The sequence below is a fragment of the Balaenoptera ricei genome, chromosome 5 (genome assembly GCF_028023285.1).
Source record: "Balaenoptera ricei isolate mBalRic1 chromosome 5, mBalRic1.hap2, whole genome shotgun sequence".
In the NCBI taxonomy this organism is placed as follows: Eukaryota; Metazoa; Chordata; class Mammalia; order Artiodactyla; family Balaenopteridae; genus Balaenoptera; species Balaenoptera ricei.
Genome location: NC_082643.1, coordinates 41,660,063 through 41,676,659, shown reverse-complemented (window position 1 = coordinate 41,676,659; position 16,597 = coordinate 41,660,063). Strand labels below are relative to the sequence as shown.

Genomic DNA, 16,597 nt, shown 5'->3' with positions numbered 1-16,597 from the left:
ATTAAAATGATACAGATGAACCGGTTTGCAGGGCAGAAAGTGAGACACAGATGTAGAGAACAAACATATGGACACCAAGCGGGGACAGTGGCGGGGTAGGGGTGGTGGTGGATGAATTGGGAGATTGGGATTGACATATATACACTAATATGTATAAAATAGATAACTAATAAGAACCTGCTGTATAAAAAATAAGTAAAATTCAAAAAATAAAATAAAATAAAGTGGTATTCTACTATACAGAAAGACCTCTAAACTCACATCTTCAGCTTAAAGACAGGCAAGACACAATTAAGAAAAAGGAATTATAGGCACATATTAACAAAAATTGTATTTTTTCTCTGTATCCTACAATGACTTCATTGTTAAAAAAATCAAAACTTGTTTTTCGAAACATTTCTCTGCTCTTTATAAAAGTTAACTTGCCTAGCAAGTACTCTCAAGGTTTTGTGGTAATTTGCATTCTTGCCTTCCCTACCCCTGCTATTTAAAAACCAAACTTTCTTTTCTTCTTCTGAGAAAGTTATAAATCAACAGATTTCCTCCAAATACAGGACTCTAGGCCATGCAGACCTTGATTGTAATTCCAGCTCCACCACTCACCAGTAACAGTGTGCAGGCAAATTATTCTCATTGATAAATGGGAATAACAACAACTACCTCATAGCGTTACTATGAGGATTAACTGAGATAACATTCATGAAGCTCCCAGCCCTGTGTGTCTCACAGGACAGGTGTTCATATACTTAGTTCCTTTCCTGTTCCCCATTGGTGTCCTTCCTTACACTCCCTCAACCTAATCTCTAAGTAATGCATACATAATGGTAGGAACATTAGCATGAATGCCTTAATGCAGTTGTTACTGAGTTAACTCAGCAGTGAACTTGGCATTCCATCCCCAACCTTTCCCCTTCATTAATCCCCTTGGTCAACCCCTCCAACACAGGAGTACACCCAGGACACCAGGAACCGTGAAACTGGCCAGGCACGTGAGCATCTTCTACCAGGCTTTCAGCTGGTCTTGTTCTGCCTCAAAGACCAGACAGAGCTCATGTTTTTCACAATTAACTGACTCTGGCCATGTGGTCGCTGCCATCAAGATCTGCCACCAGGAGGACAGCAGTTAATACAATCTTGAACTCTATTTATAGCCCACTTGAAACACTCTCCCATGAAGCCTGAGGAGTCCTCCTTGAGAACACAGAAAGTAATTCACTAGTCCCAGCACCAAACTAGGGCAATCGAAGGACAGAAAATGCAGTAAGTACATTTTTTTCCCAGCCCTCTATAGTTTACAAAGCATCTGCTCCTACACATTGTCCCATTTCATCCTCATACTGACCCAGGAGGGAGCCCCAAAGCAGATGTTGGCAACAAATCCCCATTTTATAGATTACAAAACTGATACCTAGGAGGTTAGATAAGTTGCTCATTTTACATGGTTGGAGAAGGAGGGGAAAGGAAGGTGGCTAAAGAGTAAAAATAATTTCCTGTTAATACAATCAATCTAAACTTCAGCGCATAATTATTTACGTGTAAGAAAAAAATAAACAACAAAGAGAAATAATGTTTCATAATGTTCTGGTAAGCTTAAACATTGTTTCTTCTCCACTTCTGATAGGAAAACCAAAATATGAGAAATAAAAACCTAGAGAGACTTTACAGGGAAACATTTATAAACATGTTTGTATCTGTCTAGAACATCTACATGCAGAATGATTATATTTTAGACAAGAAAGGCCTTCTTGAAACCTCTCCAAATTAAAATGTGCATCAGTCAAGACTAATCTTGAAAAAGATGGTAGGAATTTTTATGAGAAATCTTAATTGATTTTGCCAGTCATCTCTGAAATAAATACATCTTTGCTGTCTTTTTAATATGGGGGGGGTTGCATAATTGAAGTATGTGCCCAAAAAGCAAGACTTCATTAACATGACTTAGTTTATGGACCAGAAATGATTTTGTTCTGAAAAGAATTATTTGATTTTGGCAAATACTTTAATTTTCTAAGAGCTTTCTCTAAGCGGTGTTACCGAGAAAGGGTTTTCAGAAACTTTTTGGCTTGAAAAGGATGTCTGAGCAATTAGAATAGCCACACTGAAGTCTGTTTGTGCGTGTGTGTATGTGTGTGTGTGTGTGTGTGTGTGTGTGTGTGTGTGTGTGTGAGAGAGAGAGAGAGAGAGAGAGAAAGAAAGAAAAAGAGAGAGAGAGAGAGACATTATTGCTTCAAGAGGGCCTCTGGGTTAGCAGTTGGCTCCAAGCCATTTGAGGATTCTCAGATTTACTGCTTCTCTGACTATTGCTGCAGCTCTGATTTATGGACTTCAGAATCTTGTGAAAGGCAAGGTGTCTGAAGTTTAGAGTCTTTCCTGGATGGTCCCTCCTCTTCCCCGTTCACTCCTTTTGCCGCTGTTCACCTTGTAGTGACCTTGCAGGACTCAGCATTTTTACCTGAGCTCAGTAGCCGGGAGCCCACTAGTGCCGGGACGAGGGCAGCAGTTTCCATTCCTGGGTGATGGAGTCATGGGAGAAACTGCAGCGAACCAACAGAGAGTAGGACCTGAGCGGGCGAGCCGGGCTGGACAGTGCTTTAAGCGGCTCAGGACAGAGCAGCTGCTCCCTCTCCCAGCCTGCAAGTGCAGCCTGCATTTGTCACTGACCACTGAAGTGTGTGTTTGTGCAAGGTGAGAGCTGGGTGCTTTTTTGTTAATTTGGAGACAAATCGCCAGGTATTGCTGTTGATTGTTTTTGATCATTTGGGGGTGTTGATATCACCACAAATTCAGGACCTAGACTGTGTGTGGTTTTATTTATACCCTTGTTTTTTGTCATGATCCATTATTCAGCGCTGCACGGTGTCCAAATTATGGCAACAGATTGGACGTACTGCTGTTCTTACACTGAAATGTGATCAGTTTGGTGCAATTTTCTTGGATTCTTTCATTGATTGCTGCTGCCAAACGATGGAGCTGTTCATATAAAGGATTCCAGTGCTGATTTGAAAGCATGTGGAAACAGCTTCAGACATAAATCTGAATTGCTCTTTTTTGGAGTACTTGCTGTGGTGTATTCTTTGCTTCACTCATGTTTTAGTGGTTGAAACTTTGGAGACAGCGGAGTGCCTTAGGGCCTAATCTGGTGATAAAAGTAACATGGGAGTTTTCTGTGTTTTTGCTTGTCAAAATGAAAACTTCTGCTTGGCCAGTGGGGTGTGTGTGTGTGTGTGTGTGTGTGTGTGTGTGTGTGTGTGTTTAAAAAAAAAAAACTGAGGATCAAAAGAAAAGCAAATAATACTTTGCTCTATTTTGATGTACCTATCATTAATTTAATCAGCTCCTAAAGCTTTTGTTACCAGCATATTTGAGTTTGGAACTTCGCATTTTGTGTACACAAGGACAGTACAACTACAGTGTGCACTTGTGAAGGCATGTGGGGGCATGGAGTCTGTGCTTACTAGGAATAAAACAGGAATCCAAAATGTGTTCTTGGTTAAGCTAACAGGCCTTAATACTGCACCAGTTTTGTATGTTAGCTACTTAATGAATCTATGCAAAATATAAAGGAGATACAGTGTATTATTATATCTAAATAAATACACTAGAGATTTGTATTCATGAAACACATGCTCTAAAAAAGGAAAACACGTGGGAATTTGGTACTGTAAAAATAGGATGAGCAAAAGTTTGAAAAGCTGTCAAATTTTACAGGGAGGGGAAAAACAATACATTAAAATGAGGAATAATTGGGATGGAATATGAAAAGTACTTCAACTGCTCAAATTTTTAAGTCTAATGAAAGAACAATAGAATATTTAAGGAAATTCAGAGTCTGCAGAAATGAAGCCAAGAGCAAAAATTCTTAAAACATGTTTTCAACCTGTGGAATGTACTTATTTTGTCTTGAGTTCTGTTGCCTAGATTGATAAATTAGAATTTTTTTTAAATATACATTTTAAAATTTTATTTAAAAGTGGTCTTCATTTGGGTAGACTTTGAAAACTAATAAAGTAACATAAGATGTATTAAAATGCAATGAACATTAAAATTATTCAAACACTTAACAAGTAACATACGATATGAAAACTATTTGTCCCACTTTTGAATTATGTAGTTTAGAAAGAGTCTAATCCTCTAAAGTAGAATGTCAACTGTTGCTACATACGCTTGGACTGCTAAGGTCCTTGGATACACTTCATGGTTTCTTGCTTTCAGACTATGTTACAGCACTGTGGAACAGTGAGCAGAAACCACTTGACTCTAACATTGTCATGCTTTCTAAGTGAGTTTAGAATAGAAATAGTTTCATTTGACAGATATGGAACTTGAGGTGTACAAAGAATTCATGATTGGTTGGCCTTTCCATATAGGAACCTGTACTACCTTGGCTTTTCTGCTGCCTTGATCTAAAATTTGGCTGCTTCTTTAAAAGGGTGTAACATGACTTTATAACCAGGACTGAAAAGAGGTGGTGGAGGGCCTCTTATCAGTGTTTTATAAACACAAGAGTATCCCTGTCTCTATGATGAGTGCAGTCCAATGTGTTCAAATGTGGTGTGTCCATCTGTACCCATGGTCACTTTCCACGCAGAAAGACTAGAAACTTTGATGAACCACAATCAGTGTAACAGCCAAGAAAAGTCTTGAATAGTGCCCTCATTTATTCTTTAGATAACTAGCTTACTGTGGCAGACAAAGAGGTTTAAAAAGGTTTAGAGATTATAGGTACTGACCTCAAAGCACAGGCCAGTATGTGCAAACACATTTACTTCTATGCAATTAAGGGCTCCTAGTTAAAGGAAATGATTAGGCTTCATTTATATATTTGATAAGTATCTCTTATTTTTTAAAAAGCTTAAGTTTCTTAAGCACATTGTGTTCTCGCTCCCTCTCTTCTTTCAGCTTTATACTTTACTCTAGACTTTAAACTTGCTAAATCCTTAATTTACTGAACCTACTTTCTTTTGACCTACACTCAATCTCTTCTTGGGTCAGAAAGCAATTATGATTTATCTCCTGGGTCTAGGGGAAGACCCACCTCCCCTGAGATCAAGAGATCACTGCCCACTCTGTGAGCAGGAAATGGGGTGTGATTAGCGGGAAAGAATGGATTGATAAACGGCTACCAGGAAGGCAATGACCGCGTCTATCTTGCCGAGCGTTTCTGCTATTCATGCTCTCTTATCCATCTAGTCTGTTACCAGGCATGGAAACCTTTATCAAGAAATGTTTGCACATAGCAACGTAGTTACACTTTCACAAAGACTTTTGGTAAATTGAGATTAAATATGATTTGTAGGGTATGGGTTTGGCTTAAAGTGGTATCCGTAGTTTTTATGTCTTTTTACCTTAGCATTAAGGTAATTAAGTTCTATTTTGCCTAATGACTCCTCCTGAAGTAATGCAGATTCAGGTGAAGTACTGAGAATTCACACAACTTGTAACTATTACTTCCAGATTCCCTAAAGTAGGCCTGGATGGTTTGTGGACAAGAAACATGGAAGGCAGTTTGTATGATGTGACTGTTTTTTCTGGTAGATGTTCCTCCGAGGCTACAGCGTGTCCAGACAATCTCTGGGCTCCTTAGTGGACCACTGGGCTGCAAGAATTTGGCAGCTGGAGTAGGAGCAGGTGGCAGCAGGCAATTCTTCTCTGGAGACAGAGATGAAAAACCTTTTCTACAAGTCCACTCAAGAGGCTGGCCTCATTTGTCTTGAATCCAGTGTGTCTTCGAAGGAAACAGGACGGGTAGAGTCTGGTTGCTAGAAGTTGCGCCCAGATTGTGACAGACCTCCAAGGAAGTGCATCTCTGTATTCTATATATTTTTACAACCAATACAAGTTGTTTTTTAAACTTTTAAATTATTTTTACTAGGGCAGGCTTCAAACCTGATCCCCGTGTCAATCCAGTTCCAACAGCCATCCTCTATCACACAAAACAAAGAATTTTCAAGAAATACTAATAGCCAATTAAACTCTTTACATTTTAATAGCCAAACGATTTTCATCAATGTATAATTCGAGTAATCACTTCAGGAGAATGTAATTACAACTTCCAAATATTTCTAATGACCAAGAAGCCATCAACAGACAATTATGGCAAAGTTTCCTGTTACAGGCATATTGGATCTTAAGGGAATGTTCAAGAATTTAATCCAACATATCGAAATCAATAGAAAAAGACTTCTATGTGCTCTTTTCTGATAGAATATTTTCAAGATCAACCTGTTTTGAATATTTTTATGATAAAATATAAAACACACTGGAGGCTTTCCCTTCTCTCACTCCTGTCCTCTTATAGCATGGGGTTTCACTTGACCGTTAACTCTTATCAGAACACATTAATGTGTTAAAAGGAATTATTTTGTAGCTACAAAGAAGTATCTCCTTTTCTTTATAAGTTAAGAACTCTACTTTAAAATGTAGGTTTTATAATTATTTAGGTATAGTGGGAACAACAGATCAGGAGATGATTGCCATTGAAAAGATAGTTTGCAGTGACAGAAAAGTGGACCATCCATCTCCCCACCCTCATGCAATCTTATAAACAATCTTTGAAGGAATACATGTACTAAAGATGAGCACACAATTAAATAATCAATAGAATGTTAACTTATGCTCAGAATACATAGTTTATTTTATTTTAGGCATTTGGCAGTTACACGTTTTTCTAAGCTGTTTATGTGTGTCCATGCAATCTATGGTTAAAAATAGAAGAAACTTAAGCCCTTACATATCCATCAATCCCCAATGATGCTGGACAAATGAGGTGAGACTATGTTACTAACCACCGCATCCATGTATATACACGTATGAGTGTATACATACAAGTCACATGTATATATACATATATAGACATAAAAACTATTTATCTCTCTATATAATTATATATATATATAATTTCCACAAATACACAGACTACATACATATAAAGATTAATAAAACCATTTTCAGAAAGAAATTGTGGGGACAGCTACCAAGATAGCTAGAAAGAATGATAAATGACTCTTACCTCAGTCATGGTTACACAAGCCCAGATTTCTGTAACTTTGTGGCAAAGTCCCTAACTTTCTTTTACGTTACTTAGTACAAGCTGACACATAACCCCAATTAAGTCGGCTCTCCATGAAATACTCACATGCACTGTAGCCAAGCCATTGTTTTGTCCAGTACTTAGGACAACAAGGTCATCATTGAAAGGCACCTGGAAAGATTTTTGCATTCAATATTATTTCTCATGCTTATTTACTTTGCACAGACACGGATTTGTAGGCTGTGGACAGTAAGAACTATTTCCAGTTACTTGTATGTTTAAATATACCTTAAAATAATCTAAAATGTGGTAATTAGAAAAATACGTATTAGCATCTGTAACAGATGATTTCAAAGCTCCCATCCGATTATAAAATACTATTAAAAAATCCTTTATTTACCTCAAAAAAAAAAAAAAAAAAAAAAAAAAGAAAAGATAGTTTGCTACTCAGTTTCAAAAGGAGGGACACATCGTGCCTTGAAGGACCACATAGAGAAGCACCTGGGTTGGTCAGGAGGCAGAGAGAGAAAGGGGGGAACATGGGCAAGAGGCTTTATTGTGGTTTCCTTGGGAAAGAACAGGCAAAGTAGGGTACGTAAGTTTTGGACTGGCTAGTTCGAATAATTTCAGCAGGTTCTGGGGCATAGAGACCCACTCTTGTTGTCTGGGTACCTGGCCCTGAGGTGTTTAGGGCAGATGGATAGTGACCCAGCACGTGAGAGCCTTGTGAGAGCCAGATAAAGGATCTGGTTGGGGTATGGGCTCCGAATTGGTTTATTTGCATAAGAAAGGCATGCTCAGGGTTAGTCTTTCCTATCTCTAGGAATTGGCTAGCCCTGGAAGGGGCAGTCTCTTCAGGGTCAGCAAAGCCCAGATGCCAAAGCATTAGAAATATAGAAAATGAAAAGGCATGACTAATACAAACCAATACACCCAAACAGGAATAGACAGATTACTTAGTATCATTTTGCCGAATTTGGCGTTCACATGGTTAGTTCACTATGAACAACAATCTCTTGATGTGAAATGTACCTCTCCATCAACTCCGGGACCTCTGCCAGCAATCTCCAGAAAGGTTTTGTTCCATTTGTTTTTGTTTTTTAAATTCAATACTTTAAAACAGCAAAAGGGTTGAAAATAACTGAATCCTTTCTACCGAATAACTAGGTACATTTTACTTGTCCTACACAGCTATATATTATTTGATTTAGAGTCTAACAATAAATGTGTCCACATTAGGGTTCTGATAGAATCCTTAATTAGGCTAGAATTATTAAAGAAATTTTAACTTTGTGCATTCACCATCCACCTTTGGTTGGAATCATCTTCTGACACACAAAAGTTAATAAATAATTGTTAAATGAATAAATAAATGATTAAGTCACCTGAACTCATTGGCAGAATTTTCTTCAGATTCCCTAAGAGCCTTTTACACTGTTTTCAATATGATTTTCAGAATAAGAAAATTCAGAAGAGTAAAATATGTTGATTATTTTGCTCAAACAAAAGCTAAATCTCCTGTCACTTAAAAATAGCCATAACCAGCCATGCCCTTATAAGCAAACATATAATGTGGCAAGGAACATATATAAATTGAGTAACAATTCAGTTTCAGCTGAACTGTCAAAACTGGCCTTCATAATGTCCTACTCCTTGAGTCAGCAGCAATGCACAGAGGGATCAAAGAACATTTAGCAGATGAATAGGATAACTAATTTATCAAATTAGAATAGATCAACATGTGCTTAAAATAACCTGTAATCAAGGAAAGCGGCACCTTAGAAATGTGGCATCTTTCCCTTGTAATATTTCTCCTTTTCATTTTTAAACATTAGGGAAAGGAGAAATCATGCATATGGTGTTTCAGTGGAAATGGAATTTTCTTACTGTCCATGTTTAGTTTCCCCATTCCAGTTACTGGAATTTCCCACTGGAATGTATTGTGTAATAAATGTGGGACTTCAAAATAGTGGGGGAAGGATGATTGAGTGGAAAACAGGTATTGATACATTTAGATAGCCATTTGGGAAAAAAAAAAAAGGTTTATCCTTTACACCAAAATAAATCTAGAGGAGTCAAAGATTTAGATGTAAAATATAAAGCCACATGCATGCTAGAAGAAAGCTTTGGTGTACTGACTTGAACAGAGGAGATGCTTCATCCACCGTGTCACTAAGCAGCCACAAACAGGGGTAGAAATGACATCCTGCTGCTTGAGAGGTGCCTAGGCTTTGTGGTAATTGCTGCAGTTATAGCAGAAGGGAGGTGCCAAAAGTGATCCTTCCTCTGTACCATCTGCCCCATCGTTCTCTATGCTTTTCAGGCACCAAAGCTTCTGAGATGAAGGAAAGCAAAGAAGGTATAAATGTAAACCACTAATTTCTTTTTTAATTCTAAAGCTGATGCTTTATATTTTATCCTGGGGCCAGACAAGTATCGGGAAAAAATTATAGACTGATTTCTTGCTCTTAACTCTCCTGATTCCCAAATCTGAAACGTGATTGAGGTTTCAAAGTGGCCTCACTGTCTCTGGTATCTGCAGGTTTCAGATCTGTGACTTCCATTGGTGTGACAAGGGAATGAGACACTCTCAGCTGTGCCCTGGCCCTTCTGAGTTGTTGTCAGACTAGACTGAACCAATTCCAAAAGCTCTCAAGGGATGTGTGCTTGGTGGGGAGCAGGAGAGCTTCGGTTGGAAAGCTTTTCCTTTAGGGTCTGTGGATTCTTTCTTCTTTGTCACTTCCTTTTCCTCTAGTTAATTTCTTTATCCTGAACTCCTCCCCTCCCATCACCTCCCATACTGCTGCACGCCATCCTCTGACCTGGATGAAAGAAACACTTATGTCATTCACGCTAGGTTTCTCAGACTGGCAGGCTGTTTGGAGCAATGTGCAGTGTTCCTAGCAACAGATTAAGGCACATTCACAGCACTTTAAAAGCCTGCAGGCATTGAAAAATAACAGAGGACTACCTAGTTATATTTGGAACTTCTACTTTGTGGATTTGTATTAGCTAAGAAACCCAGAAAAGTTTTTAAACTTTTTTTTGGTTTATTTTTAATGGAAACTTGGAAGGTATAACCAGGTTTCTAAAACAGTCGTGATGAATTTAATCATGGCACTGAGAATGAAGGCCAACTGTGTCTATGCTAAGATTTAAAAGTAGGGCATATAAAGTTCACTGGCAGTCACAGGAAGGTGATTTTAATTATCAGGAATATTTTATATTCATTAAGAACTCAGGCACTAGGGTCAGCTAGACCTGTTTTAAAATCCATGAACAAGTTGTTTGTGCGAAAGTTATTTAACCTTCAGTTTGTAAATCTCTAATATTAGCATAAATCACAAATATTAAGGTTAAAATGACAAACTATGTATGTAAACTTGTTTTTAGTGTAAGAAATAATCAAAAAGCTAATCAACATAGATGTGTAGGGAGGTAGTTTAGCAAATAGAATTGTCACAATTTTGTGGAAGAGTGAGTTTTTTCTAGATCTGGCAAAGGCTCAAAGTTAGGAAAAGTTATCAGGGAGAAGAAGGAAAAAAATAATGAAAAAGGAAAGAAGGTAAATCTGACTATCCCAGAAGAGAGATCTGATCATCATTGTACGTACCCTCCTTCCATGAGGCTTAACACCATATCTTAGAGCAGGTGCTTATTTATGTTTGAAGAATGAATAAAGAAAAGGAAGGAGTGAGACCATAACCATAATGGTGGAGGGAAATGGATGGCTGTACAAAAGAAGCTCCAGGATGTCCTATCTGAAGTACACTGTGCTAGATTTATCTACAAGGATCAAAAAATAAAACAACAAATCAAGAAGAACAGATATGTTAATTACATGGTATGTTCTTTATCACAGTCTATAAAGTGGAGGGGGTGAGAAACGAAACCAGCCATCTTTGAACACACAAAGGGAATGAATGACACACCTGTTAAATCAGAGAGACAGAGAGAGACATATGAAGTCAGCATGGTTTCTGGTAGAAGTCAAGAGGTGAACCCAGAGCCTAAACTGGAAAGACCATTAATCTTAAAGAAATGTCAAAATGGGAGGAGACCTTCAACATAGAGGAGCTGTTGGCAATTGGTGAGAGGCAAAGATTTATCATCTCTTGCTTTGCTTTATTTAGTTTCCCAATGCCTTGCCCATTAAATGCCAATAACTTCATCCATTTATTGTGAAAACTCAAACACTCCTACGCTTTTCCAAACATCCCTCCAGGGAGTGGTACCACCCCCATGGATAGTATAAAAAATAGGATGAACTATATTCAGAAGTGTAAAGGCTAAGTATCATAATGAAGAGCTTCACACCCTTGACTTTCATGGATCTTGGAAGCTTGTGTTTTACGCTCTTAAAATGAAAGCAAAGGTCTTGAGTAATTTGTCATTTTGCTGAGGAATGTTTGGAGTGAGACTGATTTGTATGGACCCGTCATTTAGCTAGTGAGTGAGATTAGTTTACTTCATTCTTTTCTACATCTTCTAAAAATCTATGTGGGTTGTTTTTTCTACTTGTATTCATTGGAAACTTAATAACTCTCATAGTGTGATTTAAAAACAAAAACAGAACAGCTTTGTTTCATTGTAGAAAAATGGCTTCAAAAAGAAAAGCTATTTGTAGGGCTTCTAATGAAGCACAAAGGATGTGAAGAGGTAGAAATAAATGGGAATTCATAGACAAAAGCAGTTTTGAATAAATTATGAAATTCAAATTTGGCAGTACCGATGATCTATGTCAAAATGAGTCCACCAAACGTGCTATAAAGCAACAGCAACAACAACAAAAAAGTGATTTGTAAAATTGTTTTAATGCCTTTATAACTTATTTTAGGTCTATGTTTATAGGGTTATTAAGGGGCCACTCCAAGTTTTCATTTTCTGAAGGAAATTATATGCTATAGAAGGATTTGGGAATATAGAGATTCGCAAAAATCTGGGCATATGTCCTTTGAGTGTTAAGCGTCAAGTTTGTTGATTCCTAAGGGGAACTAACAACAGAACAACAACTAACAACTAAATCTACAGTAGATTTAACCTGTTTCACGATTAACACCTGCAATGACTGTAGGACCAATCCAAGCTTTTGTCTTAGGCAAACCTAAGAAAACATGACCTACCCCTTTGTGTTACCTTATCTGTGTGTGGAATGTCGCCCTCACATTCTTCACATTGTACTAAGTTTAGTGGTGCACTGAAATGTTCCGTATATGTCAGAGAGGAGGAGAAAGAAGAGGTGTCAGGGAAGAGTTGTTAATACTATATCTGTATTTCTTTTCTAAGGCTGCTGTAACAAAATTCGACAAACTGGATGGCTTAAACCACAGAAATGTACTGTCTCACAATTCTGGAGGCCAGAAGTCTAAAATCAAGGTGTTGGCAGGTCTATGCTCCCTTTGAAGGCCTGGGAATGGATTTGTTCCAGGCCTCTCTCCTTAGCTTGTACATAGCCATCTTCTGCCTGTGTCTTTACATCATCTTCCTTCTGTGAATGTTTGTCTCTGTGTCCAAATTTCCCCTTTTTATAAGGATTACGAGTCATATTAGATTATGGCCTACCCTATTGACTTTAACTTAATTATCTCTGTAAAGACCCTTTCTATTTCCGAATAAGTTTACATTGTGAGGTACAGGGGGTTAGAACTTCATCGTATCTTTTGGCGGGGGGACACAATTCAACCCATAACGTTGGCTCAAGTAAGGTGATGATAAGGAAAATTCAGAGTACAGGACTGGCTGTCTTATTACCGTCACACTATTCAAAGTGTGGTCAGTGAATCAGCAGCATCAGTATCACCTCAGAGCTGGTTAGGAATGCAGATCATTCAGCCCCGTCCTAGGCCTATGGAATCAGAATCTGCATATTTACCTAGATTCCCAGCTGTTTCATTTATACATTAAGATTTGAGAAAAGCTATTCTAGCTCATAGAATAAAAGCCCCATTCTCAAATGTCAAGAAGGAAAATAAAAACGAAGTGTTTATACGCAGAAGCCTCATTAATATGTGCACTCAGCAAGTATAGGCCATTATTCCAGCACAGCTATGGCACAGTTATCTATAAAGGGAATATTGATCTCTGGAAATAATTTTAGTAGTTAAGTTTCAATTATCATTAATTTCCTTTACTGTAGATTATCCCTTGGGAGTGAACTCAGAAGATCATCATATATAGAGAACGTTCAAATTATTTCTTCTACACTTAACTTTGCTTGTGTAAGTTGCTTCTTTTCTGCCAACCTGGTCTACAATTTAAGTTGACTCAGCTAGCTGAGTCATAGAACTTAATCCTGAAATAAGGTCCATTGAGGGGAAAAAATGTCCCCTAGTATAGGGGAAAAGGCACTTGAGTTTATAGCACCGTCTTCTAAGTGATTAAAAGCATGTGAGCTCTTGTTCTCTTACTTCTGCCTTTTCTGTCCCATAGTCTTTGTGCTCCCCTAAAAATGTAATTCACCCAGAAGTTGTGTCTATGTTACATGAAGACAAATAGAAACATAAAACTTGAAAATAAAAGAGGCATAAGTAAACTTGTCCTGGAGTCAACTTAGGCAAATGCTTATAACAGCAGGGGAACAAATACAGCTTCCTGAGAGGAACTCTGAGGGCACGGTTCTCATGGAGTTGGGGACTTTAAGTGAAATATGATTTTCCGCAGGATTAAAATATGCTCAGGAGGAATCTGCTCCCCTAAAATCCAGGATGTCAGCAAGTATGCAACATGAACAATATTCTGATTCCATTGAAACTGCCATGCTGCGGATAATATTGCTGGTAAATTTCCCTACATGGGGATCAACATTTGTAACTGGAAATTTGACAACTCTTGATAACATTTGTACCGTCTTCTCTTGAGATTTATATTTGGCTTAGGTCCCTAGATAAGTGTTAGTATTTTGAATCTGTTAGCTTTATCTATATATTAAGTAGTAAAACCATACTTCGAGAATGTGCTAGTGGCATCATTTAATTGTCTTGATCATCTTTTCTGTTAGCATTCTTTATTGGGTTTGAAAAATGTCAAGAAAGAATGGTGAATATGTATTGCTACTATGTGCCAGCCACTTTCCTAAGTGCTTTACATACTTAAACACTTGTAATTCTTACAACGATGTCATAAATTACAGATGAGAAAATTGTGCAGATGAGGAAAACTGTGCAGATAAGGAAATTGAGGCAGAAAGAGGTTAAATATGTTGCCATGTCAATTAGTGTCAGAGTCAGAATTCCAGATCTGATGCCAGATCCCATGTGCATAACCACTGTGGATACTGCCTCTTAAGAGAGACAAGTAATCATTCTGAATATCTCATTAATGGGCCAAAATAGCTACTTTAAAATGTGTTTTTAAAATCTCTTTTATTGCACAGACAATTATTACTGCAGATGTGCCTTCTCTTTGGGTGGGGGGATTGTGTCCTTCCTCAAGTGATCTATTTTAGGCACAGTTCCTTTCAGCTATACACCAAATAAAATGCTTTTCATACCCTCCCTCCATCACTAATTCCACACCCCCTCCATTTACCTGCTGTCTCCGTGTACCTGTTGTCTTCTTTATTCACAGGAGGATACACCTTGGATGTTTCTGCTTTTCCTCTCCTTGCTTCTGCCTCTGGCTGAACTGAGTTCCTCACTTTTATTTATTGTGTTGTTCTGGTCTATATGCAGTTCTAATAAAAAGCGTAGGTCAGTTGCCACAATACGGCATTGCCCATGGCGTTCTCATGAACAACTAATTACCTTAGATGATATCTAATAAATGTTTGATGCATGCTTAATTCCAGAGGGAAGGGGAAACACAACAATAGCAATGAACTAAAAATGGTAGCTACTCCCATTGCTCTGGGAAATCATAATGAAACAGGATAGACTCAGTAGAAATAATTGCACAGATTGTCTTTAAATATGAAAAACAGCAATTTATAAACGTATTATTTGACATAGTCCTTGGTTCCAAGTACCTTTCTCAAAGAGGAAAGTGTCTATATTGATTAGAATTTGGATATCAGAGGATAGAGACTTTCTAGTGGTCCATACCTTTTATCAATATTATTTACTCAAATTTGAATCCCTGATAACAGTGTTTATGTTCACATAGAACTTCCTTATCACTGCAGATAAAACATTAAACCTGCATTTGCCTGATTATAATTCCAACATTTTTGAGAATAAAATAATTTCACTCTGTTGACCAAGTAGATGCAAAATAAACGCTAATTTTAACTGGAGTTAACTTAGAAGGTATAAAGTACCCTTCTTAAGAAACTCAGTGACCTGTATCTGGCTGGAGAAAACAGAACAAAACAAAAAACAAAAACCACATGACAGAATAAACTTAAGTAAACTTTGATAAAAAAAGAAAACTAGGGCCAAGTTCAGAATTACTTAAGGGAGATGAGAATCATTTTTTCCTGAATTGCATTTTAATTCTTGCCTTTAAGCAGTGAGCTTGTATAATTGAAAGCCATGAAGAAAGATAAGCTTCAGAGTGGACACTGGGCCCAGCAGTTATGCAAGGTGTGATGAACAGAGTGGCCCCGTGTACAAAGCATTGCAATTGGCCTGTCCTGCTCCACAGGTGCCATGACTCATCCCGTATTATATATCATATGATTTGTTTCTCATTCATAATTGTTGTGTATACAAGGCTTTGAATATTTAGCAGGATTGTACCTGATGGCTATGACTTTGGCTTTACAAATTGAAAAGAAGCCCATAAAGTGTGAAATTTTTAAGAGATAAACATCCTACCTGTGATAGACCAATATTATTGAAATACAGCCTCTATAAATGAAAGTTCAGGTATTAATTTGATTTTGTATCGAGACACAGCTTGTTGGTAATGGCCCTTAGCAGTCTTAAAGCCATCATGTCACTTGATCAAAAGGAGATTATTCATATTACAAAGTCCCATAAATTAAGGGTAGAAGTAGACAGAGAGATACATTAATTATGTAATTAGACAACATATATCAATTTATCCAACATGAAACTGCTGATCATTTTAGGTGCCTTATTTGATTTTAGTATCTTCTTTTTTTTGGATTTGGTTTCTCAAATGTAACAAAGATGTTCTAAATGAAGACATTAAAGTAGCTACCTTGGACTTCCCTGGTGGCGCAGTGGTTAAGAATCTGCCTGCCAATGCAGGGGACACAGGTTCGAGCCCTGGTCCGGGAAGATCCCACATGCTACGGAGCAACTAAATCCTTGTGCCACAACTACTGACCCTGCACTCTAGAGCCCGTGAGCCACAACTGCTGAGCCTGCATGCCACAACTACTAAAGCCCAGGCGCCTAGAGCCCGTGCTCCACAACAAGAGAAGCCACTGCAATGAGAAGCCCACGCACCGCAATGAAGAGTAGCCCCCGCTCGCCGCAACTAGAGAGAGCTCACGCACAGCAACAAAGACCCAATGCAGCCAATAAACAAATGAATAAATAAATTTAAAACACATTGTTTCTCATTTAAAAAAAAAAAAAAAAGTAGCTGCCTTAACATCTATAGCGAATTCCAGAGGATGTTGTTTTGTTTTATTTACCAAAGCTCCATTTTAGACTTACC

At 37.8% G+C, this 16,597-nt stretch overlaps 1 protein-coding gene across 4 annotated transcripts in view; it reads left to right on the top strand.

Annotated features, from left to right (window-relative positions):
* Positions 1 to 16,597, top strand: part of ARHGAP24 (Rho GTPase activating protein 24) — a 528,172-nt gene that overhangs the window by 354,370 nt on the left and 157,205 nt on the right. The window contains exon 1 of one of the 4 annotated variants that reach the window (XM_059922692.1): positions 2,454 to 2,685. The exons of the other annotated variants lie outside the window; for them this stretch is intronic. The gene's annotated coding sequence lies outside the window, so the exon portion shown is untranslated. Of the gene's footprint in view, positions 1 to 2,453; positions 2,686 to 16,597 lie in introns of those variants that run through there. 4 annotated transcript variants of the gene reach the window in all.